Source organism: Zea mays, chromosome 3 (genome assembly GCF_902167145.1).
Source record: "Zea mays cultivar B73 chromosome 3, Zm-B73-REFERENCE-NAM-5.0, whole genome shotgun sequence".
Taxonomy (NCBI): domain Eukaryota; kingdom Viridiplantae; phylum Streptophyta; class Magnoliopsida; order Poales; family Poaceae; genus Zea; species Zea mays.
The window spans coordinates 36167594-36188049 of NC_050098.1; the positions used below are offsets into that span (position 1 = coordinate 36167594).

At 42.5% G+C, this 20456-nt stretch overlaps 1 pseudogene; it reads left to right on the forward strand.

Annotated features, from left to right (window-relative positions):
- The first annotated feature begins 219 nt into the window (after nucleotides 1–219).
- On the forward strand, nucleotides 220–18529 carry LOC109944977 (uncharacterized; annotated as a pseudogene).
- Nucleotides 18530–20456: the final 1927 nt, after the last annotated feature.

Consider the following 20456-nt stretch of genomic DNA (forward strand, 5'->3'; position numbering starts at 1 on the left):
GTGCTTGTAGCGGGGTGCCTGGGACAGGGCGTTGGCTGTCGGTGAATCTGCAGCGGTCAGCGGCGCCTTCTGCAGGTGGTGGGTCGTGGGGCTGGGGGTCGGATCTTGAGCCTCTCCGGCTAGATTCATCTCTCCGCCTCTAGTTTCGGCCTGTGATGTGGGTAGGGGCGGCTGGCTCCGTGGGTTGGGCGTGTGGTGGGAGGTCCTCTAGCGAAAACCATGCTCGCTTGCGAGCAGACAGCGGTGACGCCCGCGGGCGCCACCCCTACCCTATTGAGGGTGCCATCTTTGGACCTCTCGCCACCATGCGGGAACCCTCGCCTCGGCCTTCTTGGGGTCTCTCGCTGCTGCTCGACTGGCGTTGTGGCTCCGAGGGTTGGGGCTGCTGGGTTGGTGCGCGGCCAACGACAAAAGGTGACAACGCGCGACAGCTTGGCGGGGTGACATCGGCGTGGCTGACCCTTCAACTTTCTCCTTGGTGCTAGCGATCTACGCTACTCTGCTAGGTCTTCGGAGGAAACTTTGCTTGGTTGGTACCAGGTGAGCGGCGTCAGCTTTTCGACGTCGTTTCTCCTTCTTAGGGCTGGGCATTCGATATTTTTGGAATTTGGTTCGATTTTTTGGTTTTAAAAAACTTCGGTTTTTCAAATATTAGAAACCGATCGGTTTTGTAGAAAATGAAAAACGATAAGTTCGGTTTCTGTTTTTTACTTTGGTTTTTTGGTAAAAACCGAATACCAAACTTATACTTAAGAAGGCTACAAGACAACACATTACACATAATTTTAAAAAGTAAAAATTATATAAGTATAAACATTTCAAGATATATCATACATCGCATACAAATAAATGAATAACAATTTGATTGCATCACACATTTAGTTTACATAATCAAATAGTTAAAATTTTGAATTCATAAAGTTTGGTATTCGATTTTTTTGGTATTTCGGTTCAGTATACGGTGAAAACCGATTACGATACCGAAATTCTCAGATCTAAAAACCGAAACCGAACCAAACTACCAAAAAAATCGAATTTTTGGTTCGGTTTGGTTTTCGGTTTACGGTAAAAAATGCCCACCCCTACTCCTTCTTGAAGGCACGGCCAAGAAGACCTCCAGTTTGTGTGTTCGTCAGTGAAAGTCGCCTAGAGGGGGGGTGAATAGGGCGAATCTGAAATTTACAAACTTTAAGCACAACTACAAGCCGGGGTTAGCGTTAGAAATCTAAACGAGTCCGAAAGAGAGGGCGAAAACAAATCACAAGCAAATAAGGCGAATGACACGGTGATTTGTTTTACCGAGGTTCGGTTCTTGCAAACCTACTCCCCGTTGAGGTGGTCACAAAGACCGGGTCTCTTTCAACCCTTTCCCTCTCTCAAATGGTCACTTAGACCGAGTGAGCTTCTCTTCTCAATCAAATGGGACACTAAGTCCACACAAGGACCACCACACAATTGGTGTCTCTTGCCTTGGTTACAATTGAGTTGAACACAAGAAAGAAGGAAGAAAAAAAGCAATCCAAGCGCAAGAGCTCAAATGAACACAAGTCTCTCTCTCACGAGTCACTATTTGATTGGAATGATCTTTGGACTTGGGAGAGGATTTGATCTCTTTGATTTTGTCTTGTATTGAATGCTATAGCTCTTGTAAGGTGTTTGAAGGCTGAAAACTTGGATGCAATGAATGGTGGGTGGTTGGGGGTATTTATAGCCCTAACCACCAAATGAGCCGTTGGTGGAGGCTGCTATCGCATGGCGCACCGGACAGTCCGGTGCGCCACCGGACACTGTCCGGTGCGCCAGCCACGTCACCCGACCGTTACGGTTCGACCGTTGGAGCTTCTGTCTTCTGGGTCACCGGACAGTCTGGTGGTGCACCAGACAGGTCATGTAGACTGTCCGGTGCGTCGTCTGGCACGTGCTCTGACTTCTGCGAGCGCTGCCGCGCACTGTAGCACATTTAATGTCTTCTACAAACGACCGTTGGTGCGAAGTAGTCGTTGCTCCGCTGGCGCACCGGACAGTCTGGTGCTACACCGGACAGTCCGGTGAATTATAGCGGAGCGGCTCCTAGAATTCCCGAAGGTGGCAAGTTCGGAGTTGAGTTCCCTGGTGCACGGGACACTGTCCGGTGGCACACCGGACAGTCCGGTGCACCAGACCAGGGCACACTTCGGTTGTCTTTTGCTCTTTTTATTTGAACCCTTTCTTGGTCTTTTTTTATTGGTTTATTGTGAACCTTTGGCACCTGTAAAACTTATAGTCTAGAGCAAACTAGTTATTCCAATTATTTTTGTGTTGGGCAATTCAACCACCAAAATCAATTAGGAAAAGGTGTAAGCCTATTTCCCTTTCAATCTCCCTCTTTTTGGTGATTGATGCCAACACAAACCAAAGCAAATATAAAAGTGCAGAATTGAACTAGTACATGCCAAGGTTACTTGGAATGAAACCAATAATTATTTTTACTAGATATGCATGGATGGCTTTCTTCTAATTTAAAATTTTGGACCACGCTTGCACCACTTGTTTTGTTTTGCAAAGTTTTGGAAATTATTTTCAAAGTCTTTTTGCAAATAGTCAAAGATATATGAATAAGATTTTGAGAAGCATTTTCAAGATTTGAAGTTTTCTCCCCCTGTTTCAAATGATTTTCCTTTGACTAAACAAAACTCCCCCTTGATGAAATCCTCCTCTTAGTGTTCAAGAGGGTTTTAGATATTAATTTTGAAGAGGGTATACCAATTTGAAATTATATCAATAAGTAAGATACCAATTGAAAAACATACCAAAATCTTTTCTTAATCCATATTTGAAAGACTACATTTTTTGAAATTGGTGGTGGTGCGGTCCTTTTGCTTTGGGCTAATACTTTCTCCCCCTTTGGCATGAATCGCCAAAAACGGATACTTGTGAGCGAAATATAAGCCCTTTCAACTACTTTCTCCCCTTATCGTAAATAACATATGAGTGAAGATTATACCAAATTGGAGAGTGTGTTGCGGAGTGACGGCGAAGGATGAATAAGCAATGGAGTGGAGTGGAAGCCTTGTCTTCGCCGAAGACTCCATTTCCCTTTCAATCTATGACTTAGCTTGAAATACACTTGAAAACCACATTAGTCATATCAAGGAAAGAGATATGATCAAAGGTATATAAATGAGCTATGAGTACAAAATATCAATCAAAATTCCTAGAATCAAGAATATTTAGCTCATGCCTAAGTTTGGTAAATGTTTGCTCATCTAATGGCTTGGTAAAAATATCGGCTAATTATTCTTTGGTGTTAACATATGCAATCTCGATATCCCCCTTTTGTTGGTGATCCCTTAAAAAGTGATACCAAATGGCTATGTGTTTAGTGCGGCTATGCTTAACGGGATTATCCGCCATGCGGATTGCACTCTCATTATCACATAGAAGAGGAACTTTGGTTAATTTGTAACCATAGTCCCTAAGGGTTTGCCTCATCCAAAGCAATTGCGCGCAACAATGGCTTGCGGCAATATACTCGACTTCGGCGGTAGAAAGAGCTACAGAATTTTGCTTCTTTGAAGCCCAAGACACCAGAGATCTTCCCAAGAACTGGCAAGTCCCTAGTGTGCTCTTTCTATTAATTTTACACCCTGCCCAATCAGCATCGAAATAACCAATTAAATCAAATGTGGATCCCCTGGGGTACCAAAGGCCAAACTTAGGAGTATAAACTAAATATCTCAAGATTCGTTTCACGACCCTAAGGTGAACTTCCTTAAGATTGGCTTGGAATCTTGCACACATGCATACTGAAAGCATAATATCTGGTCGTGAAGCACATAAATAGAGTAAAGAACCTATCATCGACTGGTATACCTTTTGATCTACGGATTTACCTCCCGTGTCGAGGTCGAGATGTCCATTAGTTCCCATGGGTGTCTTGATGGGCTTGGCATCCTTCATCCCAAACTTTGTGAGTATGTCTTGAATGTACTTCGTTTGGCTAATGAAGGTGCCCTCTTGGAGTTGCTTCACTTGAAATCCTAAGAAATACTTCAACTCCCCCATCATAGACATCTCGAATTTTTGAGTCATGATCATACTAAACTCTTCACATGTAGATTCGTTAGTAAACCCAAATATGATATCATCAACATAAATTTGGCATACAAACAAATTATTTGCAAGTGTTTTAGTAAAGAGAGTAGGATCAGCTTTTCTGACTTTGAAGTCATTAGCGTCAAGGAAATCCCTTAGGCATTCATACTGTAACACTCAAAATTGTTTACATGGAATAAATAGTGAATTCCCTATTATATGTGCCATATGTGCATCATAAAAAGAGCATACATAAAATTATGAGGGATTAATTAAAACAAATGATACTAAAATAAAATAAAGTGCATCATGTTGGAGTTTATATGTTTGTGAATTAAATAAAATAATAAGGTTAATGATAATAATATAATAATTTCTAGAAGTAGAATTAAACCCTAAACTTGAAAATAGGGTTTTGAAAATGAGAAGGAGAAAGTATATAAAAAAATAATATATAAAACAAATTTCATAAATGTCCCAAATTGGTACTTCCTAAGTTCACAATAATATTCGAGGACAAGTTTTGCACAAGGTTTGAATTTAAAATTTGAATTCAAATTGAAGTTGGGATAGAAATAAAAAAAAGAAAAAGGAAGAAATCCTAATTGGGCCAAACTCCCCAAACCGGCCCATCCTCTCACCTCTCTTCCACGCGCCTGGATCAGCTACACCCGGCGCTGACGAGGGGACCCCACGGGTCAGGCTCCTGCGCGCGCGGGTCTCGCGTCCTCGCTGCACGTGGGCCCCAGGAGTCAGGTCCATCTCCCACGCGAGCTCCAACAGAACTCCGCGGGTCCGTCTTCCTCTGCTGGCGCGAATCTCGGACCACACTAACAACCTTCCACGGGATGCCGCCGGGTCAGTAACCGAGTATCTCGCGCGTGCCGTGCACTGGAGAGCGGGTTCCGCACGTTGGCGCGTCCTTCCCCTTCGCAGTGGCGGGCGTAAATATCGCCGCCATGGCCGGGACACGGAAGATCTTTTCCACTCTCCGAACCGAGACCTCGGGGGATAAAGGGACGCCCCCGTGACCCGTTCCTCCCCCCTGCTGTCTTCTCGCGCGAGCCCATACCTTGAAAACACACCGCCGCAGCCGCTAGTGCTGTGTCCGCGGTAAGAGAAAGGTCTGCCACCATAGAACCGGCCCGGTATCGCCGGTGGGTGGCCAGGGTGGTGTCGGGATTGTTCATCGGCGTGTGGGGATCGTCTGCGTGAAGTATTGCGCTCAGTGGTCCGCCCAAACGTCCTGAATTTCTCACCGTCGCCGGACTCCGCCGTGACCGTGCTCGCTGCCGTGGCCAGGGCGTTCAGCACATCGAATTAAGGTATTAACACTACCCTTGCATTCGCTAACTCATGGGGATAGAGTAGAAGCAGAGAATTTGGTTACGGGGCCTCAAATCGGGTGCGCGCTGTGCTCCGGCGATGGTCCGCCGTGTGCCCTGGGCGGTGCCACCGTAGCTCGACAAGGATATTGGGGGAGACACCTGGGCCGTTGATGCGGGGACGGATGGCTAGGATCAAAAGCCGGGTAACGGTTCGACCTAGGCTTGTTAGGACCGTCCGATGCGGGGCGAGCGCGTAGGATTTAATGCGAGGCAAAGGAATCCGGATCCATCGGATCGCGATCCAACGGACTTGATCGCGTACCGATTGGGGATGGGGTCGGTCTATTCTGTACCGCCAGTCTCTAATCCAACGGCTAGGACTTAACTGTACCCCTTTGCGGGTACTTTTTGTTAAAGAGCCCCCGAGAAAATTACAAATCAACCCGCCATCCAGAGAGTACTGTTCTCTGTGTCTCGGTAATCTTGCGCCAGGGCCCCTGGACTTTCTGATAATTGAGGCCCAGTCCAGAGAATAAATAAAATAGGTAAATAAATACAGAAATTGATTTTTAATATAAAAAGAATTCCTAAAACTTGTTTATTGCATAGAAAATTCATTCTAGCTCCAAATTGAACCATTCCAATTTCTAAAATTTTGTAATAATATTCTCTATCACCTAGTGTCTCTGTTTTGACATGAAAACAGTAAGAAAAATTAATTTATCATTTAATCCTATTTCAAGCATATTAAACCTTAGGAAATTCATAACTTGAATTCTATAACTTCAAATTTAGTGATTCCAGTTCCTATGATCTCATTTTAATGTGTAGATTTTCACTGTGTATTTTATTTACATGTTTGGTGCAATGTTAATTTTTGTTATACTATGTATGTATTGTGTTGATGCGGGTAGACGAGCAAGCCACTGTGGATTCTGAGGTTCAGCAAGTAGAAGTAGCTGAGCAGGAGCTCATTGAAGGCAAGTTGTGCCCTTGATCACTTACTTTTTCCCAGCCATGTTCTTATTAATTATAATGATCTGCATAGGATAATTTTGATGGGACCCAATAGGTTACCCTAGTTTTGGCTATCTTTATACCTTGTTCACCACTGAAATATTTCTTTGGGTAGTACCTGCTATTGCTTTATGTGGATTTGGGTATGAAGATACTTTATTCATAATTACTCTTTTATTCTCTTTTATTATTACTGTTCATGTTAAGATCATTATGTTAATGGGAACATGGAGCGACCACCCGGGAAAACAGTGCTACCACAAGGGTATAATGGGACGCCCTTGGCTGATTAACTAGGAAAGCTAGTGGAAGTCTTCCTTACCCGAAAGGGGCAAGGGCAGTAGGGGAGTGGTCAGTGTAGGGAGGTCCTTGGTTGATTTTGCTGCGATGGCGGTCAGGCAAGAACCCTGCATTGGAGCTTCCTATAAACTGTAGCGGGTTTTCTGAAGCTAGTGGAACTTTGTAAAGGCCTCGTAGTGTTACCCTGCCTCGCCTCCTCGGTAGAGGTGTATGGGATTGGCCATCTCTTGGCAGATGGGTAACATGACTTGTGGGTAAAGATGTGCAACCTCTGCAGAGTGTAAAACTGGTATACTAGCCGTGCTCACGGTCATGAGCAGCTCGGACCCTCACATGATTAATTATGGAACTTAAATTTAATTTGACATTTGCATCGCATTTGGGATTATTTTACTATTACTTTTCTTTATTATTATTAAGGTTTGGTATTTACTTACACTTAGTAATTGCTAATAAAATTTTGACCAACTTATAAAAGCAATGCTCAGCTTCAGCCTTTATCTCATTGATCAGCCTTACACTTCATGAACTCCCACCTTTGGTGAGTTCATGCCACATTATTCCCCACGACTTGTTGAGCTATGAACGTATGTGAGCTCACTCTTGCTGTCTCACACACCCCCCCCACAGGAGAAGAACAGGTGGATCGGGAGGAGCCACAAGGCGAGGAGTTTGATCTGATCTAGGTGGCGTTTCTCAGTCGACATTGGCGCCGACGATCCTTAGTTCGTTTTATATTTATCTTTATTTTGTAATAAGTCTTCCACTATGTAATAAATACTCTGATGTTTTATGACATTTATCTCTATACACTCTGTTATTATATATGTTGTCTTCTTTGGCGCATGTATGAGATGCACCCGGCTTTGTTCCTTAAAACCGGGTGTTACACATACCATGCTCTTGGGGCTTGCTTGAGCCCATAAAGCGCCTTAGAGAGTTTATAAACATGGTTAGGGTACTCACTATCTTCAAAGCTGGGAGGTTGCTCAACATAGACCTCTTCCTTGATTGGTCCATTGAGGAAGGCACTTTTCACGTCCATTTGGTAAAGCAAAGCCATGGTAAGTAGCATAGGCAAGTAAAATGTGAATTGACTCAAGCCTAGCTACGGGTGCATAGGTTTCACCAAAATCCAAACCTTCGACTTGTGAATATCCCATGGCCACAAGTCGGGCTTTGTTCCTTGTCACCACACCATGCTCATCTTGCTTGTTGCGGAAGACCCACTTGGTTCCTACAACATTTTGGTTAGGACATAGAACTAAATGCCATACCTCATTCCTCGTGAAGTTGTTGAGCTCCTCTTGCATCGCCAGCACCCAATCCGAATCTTGAAGTGCTTCCTCTACCCTGTGTGGCTCAATAGAGGAAACAAAAGAGTAATGTTCACAAAAATGAGCAACACGAGATCGAGTGGTTACCCCCTTTTGAATATCGCCGAGGATGGTGTTCACGAGGTGATCTCGTTGGATTGCTTGGTGGACTCTTGGGTGCGGCGGTCTTGGACCCTCCTCATCTTCCTTGTCTTGATTATTGGCATCTCCCCCTTGATCATTGTCCTCCTCTTAAGGTGGCTCCTCTTGATCTTCATCATCATCATCTTGAGCTTGATCCTCATCTTGAGTTGGTGGAGATGCTTGCATTGAGGAAGATGGTTGATCTTGTGCATGTGGAGGCTCTTCGAATTCCTTAGGACACACATCCCCAATGGACATGTTCCTTAGTGCGACGAATGGAGCCTCTTCATCATCTAGCTCATCAAGATCAACTTGCTCTACTTGGGAGCCGTTAGTCTCATCAAACACAATGTCACAAGAAACTTCAACTAGTCTAGTGGACTTGTTAAAGACTCTATATGCCCTTGTGTTTGAATCATATCCTAGTAAAAAGCCTTCTACAGCCTTAGGAGCAAATTTAGATTTTCTACCTCTTTTAACAAGAATAAAACATTTGCTACCAAAGACTCTAAAATATGAAACATTGGGCTTTTTACCGGTGAGGAGTTCATATGATGTCTTCTTGAGGATTCTGTAACACTATAAAAATCATTAATAAAAATAATACATTTAGTTATTAATGATATTTATGGTAATTAAATTTCCTTTTAAGTGTTTGTTATTTATTTGCATTTGGAATGATTTTTGATTCCTCATAATTGATTTTGGATATTGAATATCATTTCTTCTTAAATGAAAACCAAATAATTAATATAATAAGTACTAGTCCAAAATAAATATTTTATTTATAAATATTTTGATATAATTATTATGAATTTTAGGGTTATTTAAAAATATATTTCGAATTTAAAAAAAAAAGAGATTGAAAAAAAGAAATTGAAACGATCGGCCCAGGCCCTAGCCATCCCACGTTTCCCTTTCACCCTCCTCTCCATGACGTGTAGGCCCATGTTGTCAGATGTTTCTTCAGCAATTGTGTTTCCAGCACTTGCCGCTGCTCGCACGGACAGAGCCGCTCTGTAGCGTATGCCTGTGCACCCGGACCTCCCACACGGCCGCCTGCTCACCTACCGGATTAGTGGAGCAGCCGCCAGCAACCACTTATGCAGAACACCAATTCCCCTTCCTCTTCCCTCCCCTCACGACTTCTTAGCCTACTGGCTTCCTCCCAAAAATGCGACCGCCATTGTTGCAGCTTTAATAGCTACCGTTTCTGTGATGGTTTAAGTAGCGTTTAATGAACCATCAATTCATGTGATCACCGTCCTCTCTCCCTCGCCTATAAGAGCAGACTCGTAACGCCCGACGCTTCCTCTGCTTCCCCACTGCGTCGTACGTCTTTCTCTCTCCTCTTCTCCGTTACTGCTCGCCATCAATGGTAGTTGTCGGCCGCTGACTGCTCGTCTCCCCGTCCTCAGCCTATAAAACCTACAGTGAGCTCTCCTTTTTTTTCACTGCTCGCCCATTTCATCTGTCACCCGTGTGTTCTGTTTATGCCAGCCTCCGCGCAGCCAGGCCATCACTCTTCGTCCACTCGGTGTCGCTCTGTTGTGCAGCTCGCCGGTGCTGTCGCCCTTCGTTCGTCGTTGCTCTGCCGCTCGCCCATCCTGTTATGTGCTGAGCGCCATTTTCTCTACTCACCAGCACTGTACCCTGCTCGCACGTCGCGCATTGCGTGCTCTGTCTTCGCTACCAGTGTCGTACATATTGTTGAGACCTCCTCGCGCAGAAGTTCTTCGTGTCGTTGTTGCCGGAGCCGCGCTCGTGCACAACCACGACGTCGTCAGTTCGTCGCCTGCCCGTCGAACCCCGCTCGTCGACGTTCATCCCTGCGCATGAACGAAAACCTAAGGTTGAAGATAACCCACTGATTTATTTTCTAAATCATGTTTTGAATCTTGCGATTTATCGTGTAATATTATGATGATGCGATTTAGCGATTCGTGTATGATTTTAGAGATTCGATATATACATGTAACCGAAATCGAACCCCGCGACAACACTTTAATAGGTGTATGATTTTATAATTTTAAAATGAGTATGATCACCATTCACTAACTCAGTGATTTTCATATTAGAAATGTTTATTTCGCTAGTGTGTGTGAAACGATAATTGTTAGTAGTATTTTAAGTGTAAACTTATTTGCATGAAGAAAATAGAAGGAATGCTAAGCCACATATTTTCGGTCGTATGAAAATATATATTTTACTATTCATAACAGATGTATTCATAAGTATAGCACTTAATTACTTAGAATAGTAAAATGCTCATTTATATCATAATAACCATGAATAGGTTATTAAAAGTCCCATTTAGTAATTTACAATTAATTCTTAGTATATTAATGTTAGAAGAATTAAATAAACAATTTTTAGTTATAGTATAAATTCTATTTAGAAAAGAAAGGAGAAAACTGAAATAGTAGAATTTATAATAATGTTAAAATGATTTAACTAGACACTCATACTTTTCTAATAAAAAAATTGATAGTTATATTGGTAAACATATGTTTCTTACTAAAGAATTAGATAATTTGTTTCTAACTTTAAAATGACCTTTTAATAAATATCATATTTAACAAGGTTCATTATAGATGTTTAAGTATAGCCGTGTTAAATAGAAATTTAAAAGATTATGTAGACTATATGTTTCTTAATAAAAATAGAAGATAAATATATGTTCAATTAATAGATTAATTATATTTTCTTTATCAAAAGATAACAAGGGTCATTGCTTTTACAAACTAAAATGATAGTCTATATATAATTTCCTTTCCAACGAATTAGATCATTTTGTTCCTACACTAGAATTAAAAGATAATTAATAGATTAATTATCCTTTATCATAATTTATTAATCAAACCGATAGTCAATTTGTTCATAACTAGTTATCCAGGCTTGATTAATCATTTTATCATATTTAGTCCATGTTATGTAAATCATTTAGTTTTTTCTAAAGGATAAAATAAAGTAATAAGAGTTTAAGTTCTTTTATAACTTAAAATGTTACTTTAGATATATTGACTTCAAATACAATAATATAGGCTATGTGCTTTTTAATGAAATTAAATGATGGTTATGTGTTCATTACCTTTTGCATAAAAATCCACTTAAGACACATAACCTAACTCGTCATAAATAGGTGTTTAATAATATTGACCTCTTCACATAAAACCTATTTAGACTTATTTCTTAATTTGTCATAAGTGATTGGTTAACAATATTTATAATATGCTCTATAATGCTTCTAAAATTAATAATGTGATAAGTAGACCATTAACCTTAGATATATAACATATATCTTTTCTAAAAAGTTAAAAAGGTTTAATATTGTTATAACGTGTTGCATCATCTTATAAACCCTTAATATTAGACATATCACGTATGACGTTTTATAAAAGATTAATTTGGTGAACCTAATATTTGTATATTTTAATTAAGATATTTTTAAGCTCATGTCTTATTTTATAAAGTATAGACCACACACTTTTGAAAAGAATATTTTTTATTATAACCCTTGCGTGTAATGTTTTTGAAAAGTGAACGCTCTTTTCGTTAGGCTTTCTTTTAGCTTTACGTATGGTGAATGTTGTATGTTATTGAGTGGTGTTTGTTCTTTTGTTTGTTTGTGTGATATTCAGTGGTTGATCTAGTAGTTAAGAATCAAGATCTATTCCTATCCGTGGAAGAACCTCAAGTTTTCAATAAGCAAGGCAAGTGGACTTCTCCCTCTGCATACTCTGTTTGATCCCAAACAATACATTTAATAAAGTTTACTCTTTTGGATATATATGCATAATTTGACGGGTTACCTATTTAGATAACATTTCCAACCTTACTCCTTGTTTAACCTGGGATTATGATCTAATCAAGTAGCTATGCTATTGCTACAACTTTAAATTTATGCAGTCACTCCTGTTTATGATATTAATGTTCCAAATGGTAAGATTACTTTATTGTTGTTAACCCGATGGTTAAACAAGATTATTGCATATTAATTGGAACATGAAGTGACCACCCGGGAAAACAGTGCTACCATGAGAACTATCATGGCTCTGGTCTTGGCTAAATAACTAGGGAAGTCTTATGTTGGGTGTTGGTCGTGGTCGACCGGAATGGGGGCATCTGGCAAGCGCTTATAGTTCCGGCTCAGGCAGATTGGATACGGGCATAGTTCCCAAAGCTTTACCCTGTAGTCTGGACTATAAGTTGGTTACGGTAGGTGTACCTTATGCAGTTGACCATTTCCAGCATTTGCGTAATGAGGACTCTAGGGAGAAGCCTTGTAGTGAGACCCTGGCCATTCACCTCGGAAGTGAATACGGGTCTAGCTAACCCGGGCTAGAAGGGAATCGCGACTCATGGGTAAAGATGCGCCACCTCTGCAGAGTGTAAAACTGATATATCAGGCGTGCTCACGATTATGAGCATCCTGGACTCCTCACATGATAATTGAACTTGAAGATGGAAATAAATCGAGATCCGATGATCTGCCAATGGTTTTGCTTAAGTGGTTTCACTTAAGTGTTTTTGATATACTCTTATACCTTTGTTTAATGGGAATACTTGGGATTCACACTTATTAGTAAGACAAATGTTGATAATAAAATGTTGACCAACTAAAATGCTTACTGCTCAACCTCAGCCTCACCTTGTTACCTTGCATTAGTTTTTCCCCCACTTGCTGAGCCCCGACCATAAGTGAGCTCACCCTTGCTTAATTTTGATCAGAAGTTGCAGATGAAGATATGATGCTGAACTCCATGGATGCTAGTCTAGTGATACCCCCGGTCATCTTCCTGTGGATGGATGTCCATGTTCGCTGTACTTTGATGAATACAGGTTAAGACATTATGTATGTTCGAAGTGTAATATGTTAATATAATCGTTATTTACGCTTTTATGCATTGTTCTTTTGATATATTACACTTGTGACATCAACATATGTGTGGAAATAGATCCTGGCACACATATGCTATGCACCCGGCTCTGCCCTTGGAAACGGGTGTGACAGATTCGGTGTAGATATAACTGGTTGATGGCGTAGCAAGCGGTGTTAACCGCCTCAGCCCAAAACCGATCCGAAGTCTTATACTCATCAAGCATGGTTCTTGCCATGTCCAATAGAGTTCTATTCTTCCTCTCCACTACACCATTTTGTTGTGGCGTGTAGGGAGAAGAGAACTCATGCTTGATGCCCTCCTCCTCAAGGAAGCCTTCTATTTGAGAGTTCTTGAACTCCGTCCCGTTGTCGCTTCTTATCTTTTTGATCCTTAAGCCGAACTCGTTTTGAGCCCATCTCAAGAATCCCTTTAATGTCTCTTGGGTTTGAGATTTTTCCTGCAAAAAGAACACCCAAGTGAAGCGAGAATAATCATCAACAACAACTAGACAGTACTTACTCCCGCCGATGCTTATGTAAGCTATCGGGCCGAATAGGTCCATGTGGAGTAGCTCAAGCGTCCTATCGATCGTCATGATGTTCTTGTGTGGATGATGAACACCAACTTGCTTTCCTGCTTGACATGCGCTACATACCCTGTCTTTCTCAAAATGAACATTGGTCAGTCCCAAAATGTGCTCTCCCTTTAGAAGCTTATGAAGATTCTTCATCCCAACATGGGCTAGTCGGCGGTGCCAGAGCCAACCCATGTTAGTCTTAGCAATTAAGCAAGTGTCGAATTCAGCTCTATCAAAATCTACCAAGTATAGCTGACCCTCTAACACTCCCTTAAATGCTACTGAATCATCACTTCTAAAGACAGTAACACTTATATCCGTAAAAAGACAGTTGTAGCCCATTTTGCATAATTGAGAAACAGAAAGCAAATTGTAATCTAAAGAATCTACAAGAAAAACATTGGAAATAGAATGGTCAAGTGATATAGCAATTTTACCCAAACCTTGATTTCCATCCCCGAATGTGATAGCTTGTTGGGGATCTTGGTTTTTCTCATAGGAGGAGAACATCGTCTTCTCCCCTGTCATGTGGTTTGTGCACCCGCTATCGATGATCCAACTTGAGCCCCCAGATGCATAAACCTACAAAACAAGTTTAGGCCTTGTTCTTATGTACCCAAACGGTCTTGGGTCCTTTCACATTAGAAACAAGCACCTTGGGTACCCAAACACAAGTCTTTGTCCCCTTGTGTTTGCCCCCAACATATTTGACAACTACTTTGCCTGATTTGTTAGTTAGCACATAAGATGCATCAAAAGTCTTAAATGAAATATTAGGTTCATTTGATGCACTAGGAGTTTTCTTCTTAGGCAATTTAGCATGGGTTGATTGCCTAGAACTAGATGACTCACTCTTGTACATAAAAGCATGATTAGAGCCAAAGTGAGACTTCCTAGAGTGAATTCTCCTAATTTTATGCTCGAGATAACCGACAGGGTACAAAATGTAACCCTCGTTATCCTGAGGCATGGGAGCCTTGCCCTTAACAAAGTTAGATAATCTTTTAGGAGGGGCATTGATTTTGACATCGCCTCCCTGTTGGAAGCCAATGCCATCCTTAATGCCAGGGCGTCTCCCACTATAGAGCATGCTTCTAGCAAATTTAATTTTTTATTTTCTAAGTTATGCTCATTGATTTTGGCACTAAGTTGAGCTATGTGATCATTTTGTCGTTTAATTAAAGCTAGGTGATCATCAATAGCATCAACATTTATATATCTACATCTAGTGCAAATAGTAACATGCTCAACAGTAGATGTAGAGGGTTTGCAAGTATTTAATTCAACAATCTTAGCATGTAAAATAGCATTCTCATCTCTAAGATTGGAAATAGAAGCATTGCAAACATTTAAATCTTTAGCCTTAGCAATTAATTTTTCATTCTCAATTTTAAGGCTAGAGAGGGATGCATTCAATTTGTCAATCTTAGCAATCAAATTAGCATTATCATTTCTAAGATTAACAATTGAATCATCACAAACATTTGAATTCTCAACCTTAGCAATTAATTTAGCATTCTCATTTCTAAGGTTGGAAATAACATCATGGCAAGTGCTTAGCTCACTAGTTAATTTTTCACATTTTTCTATCTCTAGAGCATAAGCATTTTTAACCTTAACATGCTTTTTATTTTCTTTAATTAGGAAGTCCTCTTGGGTGTCCAAGAGTTCATCCTTCTCATGAATAGCACTAATTAACTCATTTAATTTCTCCTTTTGTTGCATGTTTAGGTTGGCAAAAAGCGTTAATAAATCATCCTCATCATCACTAGAGCTAGCCTCATCACTAGATGTTGCATACTTAGTAGAGGATTTAGATTTTACCTTCTTCTTCTTGCCGTACTTTGCCATGAGGCACTTGTGGCCGACGTTGGGGAAGAGAAGGCCCTTGGTGACGACGATGTTTGCGGCGTCCTCGTCGGAGGAGGAGTCGGTGGAGCTCTTGTCGGAGTCCCACTCCCGGCAAACATGGGCATCGCCGTCCTTCTTCTTGTAGTACCTCTTCTTTTCTCTTCTCTTTCCCTTCTTGTCGTCGCCCCTGTCACTATCACTTGATAATGGACATTTTGCAATAAAATGGCCGGGCTTACCACACTTGTAGCAAACTTTCTTGGAGCGGGGCTTGTAGTCCTTCCCCCTCCTTTGCTTGAGGATTTGGCGAAAACTCTTGATGATGAACGCCATCTCCTCGTTGTCGAGCTTGGAGGCGTCGATGTGGACTCTACTCGGTGTAGAGTCTTCTTTCTTCTCCTCTGTTGCCTTGAATGCCACGGGTCATCGGGTGTGGAGGAGGCGCCTTGCTCGATGATTTTCTTGGAGCCTTTGATCATCAATTCAAAGCTCACAAATTTTCCTATCACTTCCTCGGGAGACATTAGCTTGTATCTAGGATCACCACGAATTAATTGAACTTGAGTGGCATTAAGAAATACAAGTGATCTTAGAATAACCTTGACCATCTCATGGTCATCCCATTTGGTGCTCCCGAGGTTGCGCACTTGGTTCACCAAGGTCTTGAGTCGGTTGTACATCGCTTGTGGCTCCTCCCCTTGGTGAAGCATGAACTGACCGAGCTCCCCCTCGATCGTCTCCCTCTTGGTGATCTTGGTCACCTCGTCTCCTTCGTGTGCGGTCTTGAGCACGTCCCAAATCTCCTTTGCGCTCTTCAACCCTTGCACCTTATTATACTCCTCTCGACTTAGAGAGGCGAGGAGTATAGTAGTGGCTTGGGAGTTGAAGTGTTGGATTTGTTCGACCTCCTCTGAATCATAATCCTTGTCCCCTTCCTTTGGTACCTGCGCTCCATACTCAACAATATCCCATATACTTTTGTGGAGTGAGGTTAGGTGATGCCTCATTTTATCACTCCACATAGAATAATCTTCACCATCAAACATAGGTGGTTTGCCTAATGGGACGGAAAGTAATGGAGTGAGTTTTGAAATGCGAGGATAGCGAAGGGGCATCTTACTATACTTCTTGCGCTCATGGCGCTTAGAAGTGGCGGATGCCGATTCCGAGCCAGAGGTAGAGGGTGACGAAGAGTCGGTCTCGTAGTAGACCACCTTCTTCATTTTCTTCTTGTCACCTTTCCGTTGGGAATTGATGGAGGAAGAGGATTCCTCCTTGTGCTTGTGGGCGGACTCCCTTGAGTGCGTTCTCCCCGAGCTTGCGGACTTGTCGCCGGTCCCGATCTCCCTCTTGGCGGATGCTCCCGACATCACTTCGAGCGGTTAGGCTCTATTGAAGCACCGGGCTCTGATACCAATTGAAAGTCGCCTAGAGGGGGGTGAATAGGGCGAATCTGAAATTTACAAACTTTAAGCATAACTACAAGCCGGGGTTAGCGTTAGAAATCTAAACGAGTCCAAAAGAGAGGGCGAAAACAAATCACAAGCAAATAAGGCGAATGACACGGTGATTTGTTTTACCGAGGTTTGGTTCTTGCAAATCTACTCCCCGTTGAGGTGGTCACAAAGACCGGGTCTCTTTCAACCCTTTCCCTCTCTCAAACGGTCACTTAGACCGAGTGAGCTTCTCTTCTCAATCAATTGGGACACTAAGTCCCCACAAGGACCACCACACAATTGGTGTCTCTTGCCTTGGTTACAATTGAGTTGAACACAAGAAAGAAGGAAGAAGAAAAGCAATCCAAGCGCAAGAGCTCAAATGAACACAAGTCTCTCTCTCACGAGTCACTATTTGATTGGAATGATCTTTGGACTTGGGAGAGGATTTGATCTCTTTGATTGTGTCTTGTATTGAATGCTATAGCTCTTGTAAGGTGTTTGAAGGCTGAAAACTTGGATGCAATGAATGGTGGGTGGTTGGGGGTATTTATAGCCCCAACCACCAAATGAGCCGTTGGTGGAGGCTACTATCGCATGGCGCACCGGACAGTCCGGTGCGCCACCGAACACTGTCCGGTGCGCCAGCCATGTCACCCAACCGTTAGGGTTTGACCATTGGAGCTTCTGTCTTCTGGGTCACCGGACAGTCCGATGGTGCACCGGACAGGTCCTGTAGACTGTCCGGTGCGCCGTCTGGCGCGTGCTCTGACTTCTGCGAGCGCTGCCACGCACTGTAGCGCATTTAATGTCTTCTGCAGACGATCGTTGGCGCGAAGTAGCCGTTGCTCCACTGGCGCACCAGACAGTCTGGTGCTACACCGGATAGTCTGGTGCTACACTGGACAGTCCGATGAATTATAGCAAAGCGGCTCCCAGAATTCCCGAAGGTGGCAAGTTCGGAGTTGAGTTCCCTGGTGCACCGGACACTGTCCGGTGGCACACCAGACAGTCCGGTGCGTCAGATCAGGGCACACTTCGGTTGTCTTTTGCTCTTTTTATTTGAACCCTTTCTTGGTCTTTTTTTATTGGTTTATTGTGAACCTTTGGCACCTGTAAAACTTATAGTCTAGAGCAAACTAGTTAGTCCAATTATTTTTGTGTTGGTCAATTCAACCACCAAAATCAATTAGGAAAAGGTGTAAGCCTATTTCCCTTTCAGTCAGCGTTGTGGAGGCTCTTCAACACTCCGCTTGGCTCGGTGGTGTCGGGGCCATTGTCGCTTTAGGCGTCTGCTTGCTCCTAGAGTTCAGCGTTGTGGATCTTTGCTCGTGGTGAAGAATCGAAGCTGCCTCGTGTGGGGTGTGCCAAGGCTTAGCAACGATGGCGCATCGCGGTCCTATTCCTTGCGTCGGTGTCTGGATGTTGGCGTCGTCGAGTTGCTTTGGTAGTGTGTGGCTCGTCCTGAGAAGTCGGAGCTACTCGTCCCTTGTTTTTGAGCTTGGCAACGATGACTCTAGATGTGTTTGTGTGTGGGAGGCTGTCGTTGTCTAGGTTGTTTGTTAGGGCCTTCGCCGGTTTTTCTAATGTGCGCTCTGTGTAGGTTTTGGGCTCGGTTTTCCTTAAAACTGGATCAATTCCATTCTTCTTAATTGAGAGGCAGAGCTCCTGCCATTACATTAAAAAAAGTGACAATGACCAGAAAATTTGATACTTTATATTAGTATAGCTTCGTTTTTTATAATTGTCAGTCAATATTTTAATTTCGTTGTTAGTATTTTTTAATCCTTCTTCTGCGATCAATATAGTAGATAAAAGAATAATACAAAAGACACAAAAGAGAGAGAAACTATTCTTTATTCATGTGAAAATTGGTGACTACAAAAGGAAGCTTGTAGGATCTAGGACACCGGCTAGAGGAGGGGGTGAATATACGGTTTTGACTAAAAGAAAGTACACTAGAGAAATTTAATCAAATCGACAAAAGATTTAAAATTACTAGCCTTGATGAGACAACAAAATATAATGAGCAATTTAAGCTAATACCATAAAAGATAGACAATATACAAATTACCAAATACTTGTAAGTAATGTATAAAAGTTGAGAGAGAGACACCGAAATTTATCCCGTGGTATCGGTGATTTCCCGTTCACCCCTAATCCACGTTGAGGTGGAATTCAAGCTCTCACTTGCTCTTTTACCAAGACACGGCTTGATCTTTGAGCCAAGTGGACAATAACTCACTCAATACCTCAATTTTACTAGCGTCGCCTTTGCCGCTCCGGCGAGGTGGGCGCAAACCCCTCACAATCAATCTCGCGGCTCCTCCACAATCTTCACGGAGAGCTCGACGGAAACAACACCCGAGCCGTCTAGGAGGCAGCAACCTCCAAGAGTAACAAATCGATGACACTTGCCTGGTGTACCACCTAGTGCCTCAAAAGATCACAACGAATGCAAATGCACTAAAGCGTCTCAATCACTCACTAGAATGCGATCTTAATCAACGAGTGTGAGTATTTGAGTGGGAGGATCACAAATGAGCTCAATGTGTGCTAGGAGTGGCCAAGAGAACCCTCACACACGAGCTCCACTTCTATTTATAGCCCTCAACACAAACATAGCCGTTATGTGCAACTAGCACAGCTTCTGCGCACATGCGGATGGTCCGCGCCCCATGGCTGGATGATCCGTCGTACCAGTAACGACTATATTGACCGTTTGAAACCTGTCAGAGCTGTCAGAAAAGTCAAGGTCGGACGATCCGCCCTCCAGGGCCGAACGGTCTGGGACCTGACAACTTGGAAAAATAGAGTGTTGGTCAGTAAAAGTAATTCGAGCGGACTGTCCGCCATTCATGGCCGGAAGGTCCGCACATGGGTCACTTACCGTCCGGCTAAAAACCTCGGACGGACCGTAGTACAAGGACACAAAAACACACCGTCCCTGCCCAACTCATTTCATCTTATGCGGGCGGTCTGGCCTCCTGGCCCAGATGGTCCGCCAAGGGGAGACAGAGATAGACGGCCAGCAGACCTCTCTAGCAGAGTCGCGGGCCCGGACGATCTGCCAACCATAGAGACAAAAGGTTTTGCGCTAGTTCAAAAGAATTCTAATTTTGAAACCCGGAGCGCTGTTAGCCCTCATGCAAATACTACCGTTTATACTCTACATGGCACTAAGTTTTACACCAATCAAGTTCATTGACCCCTCTTAATAGTACGACTGTCTATCTTATTAATCCGGTCTATTTCTTCTCTAAACACCTGCTAACTGGCAAAAGCAAAAACCTATTGTTTTACCTTTGCCTTCACTTGCTCCACAATCACTGGTTATGAATCCCAAAGACTTTACTGTTTTCTGTGGTCCAGTCCTACATTCTTATTTCTTCAAGAATTGTTAGTCCACAGTCAGTTTTCATTAATTACCAAAACACCACTTAGGGACCTAGATAATTCACAAAGCTCCAACATGCATATAGTTGTCAAGGCCTTAGCTTGTGTTTGGTTGCAATGACAGAAGAAAACGA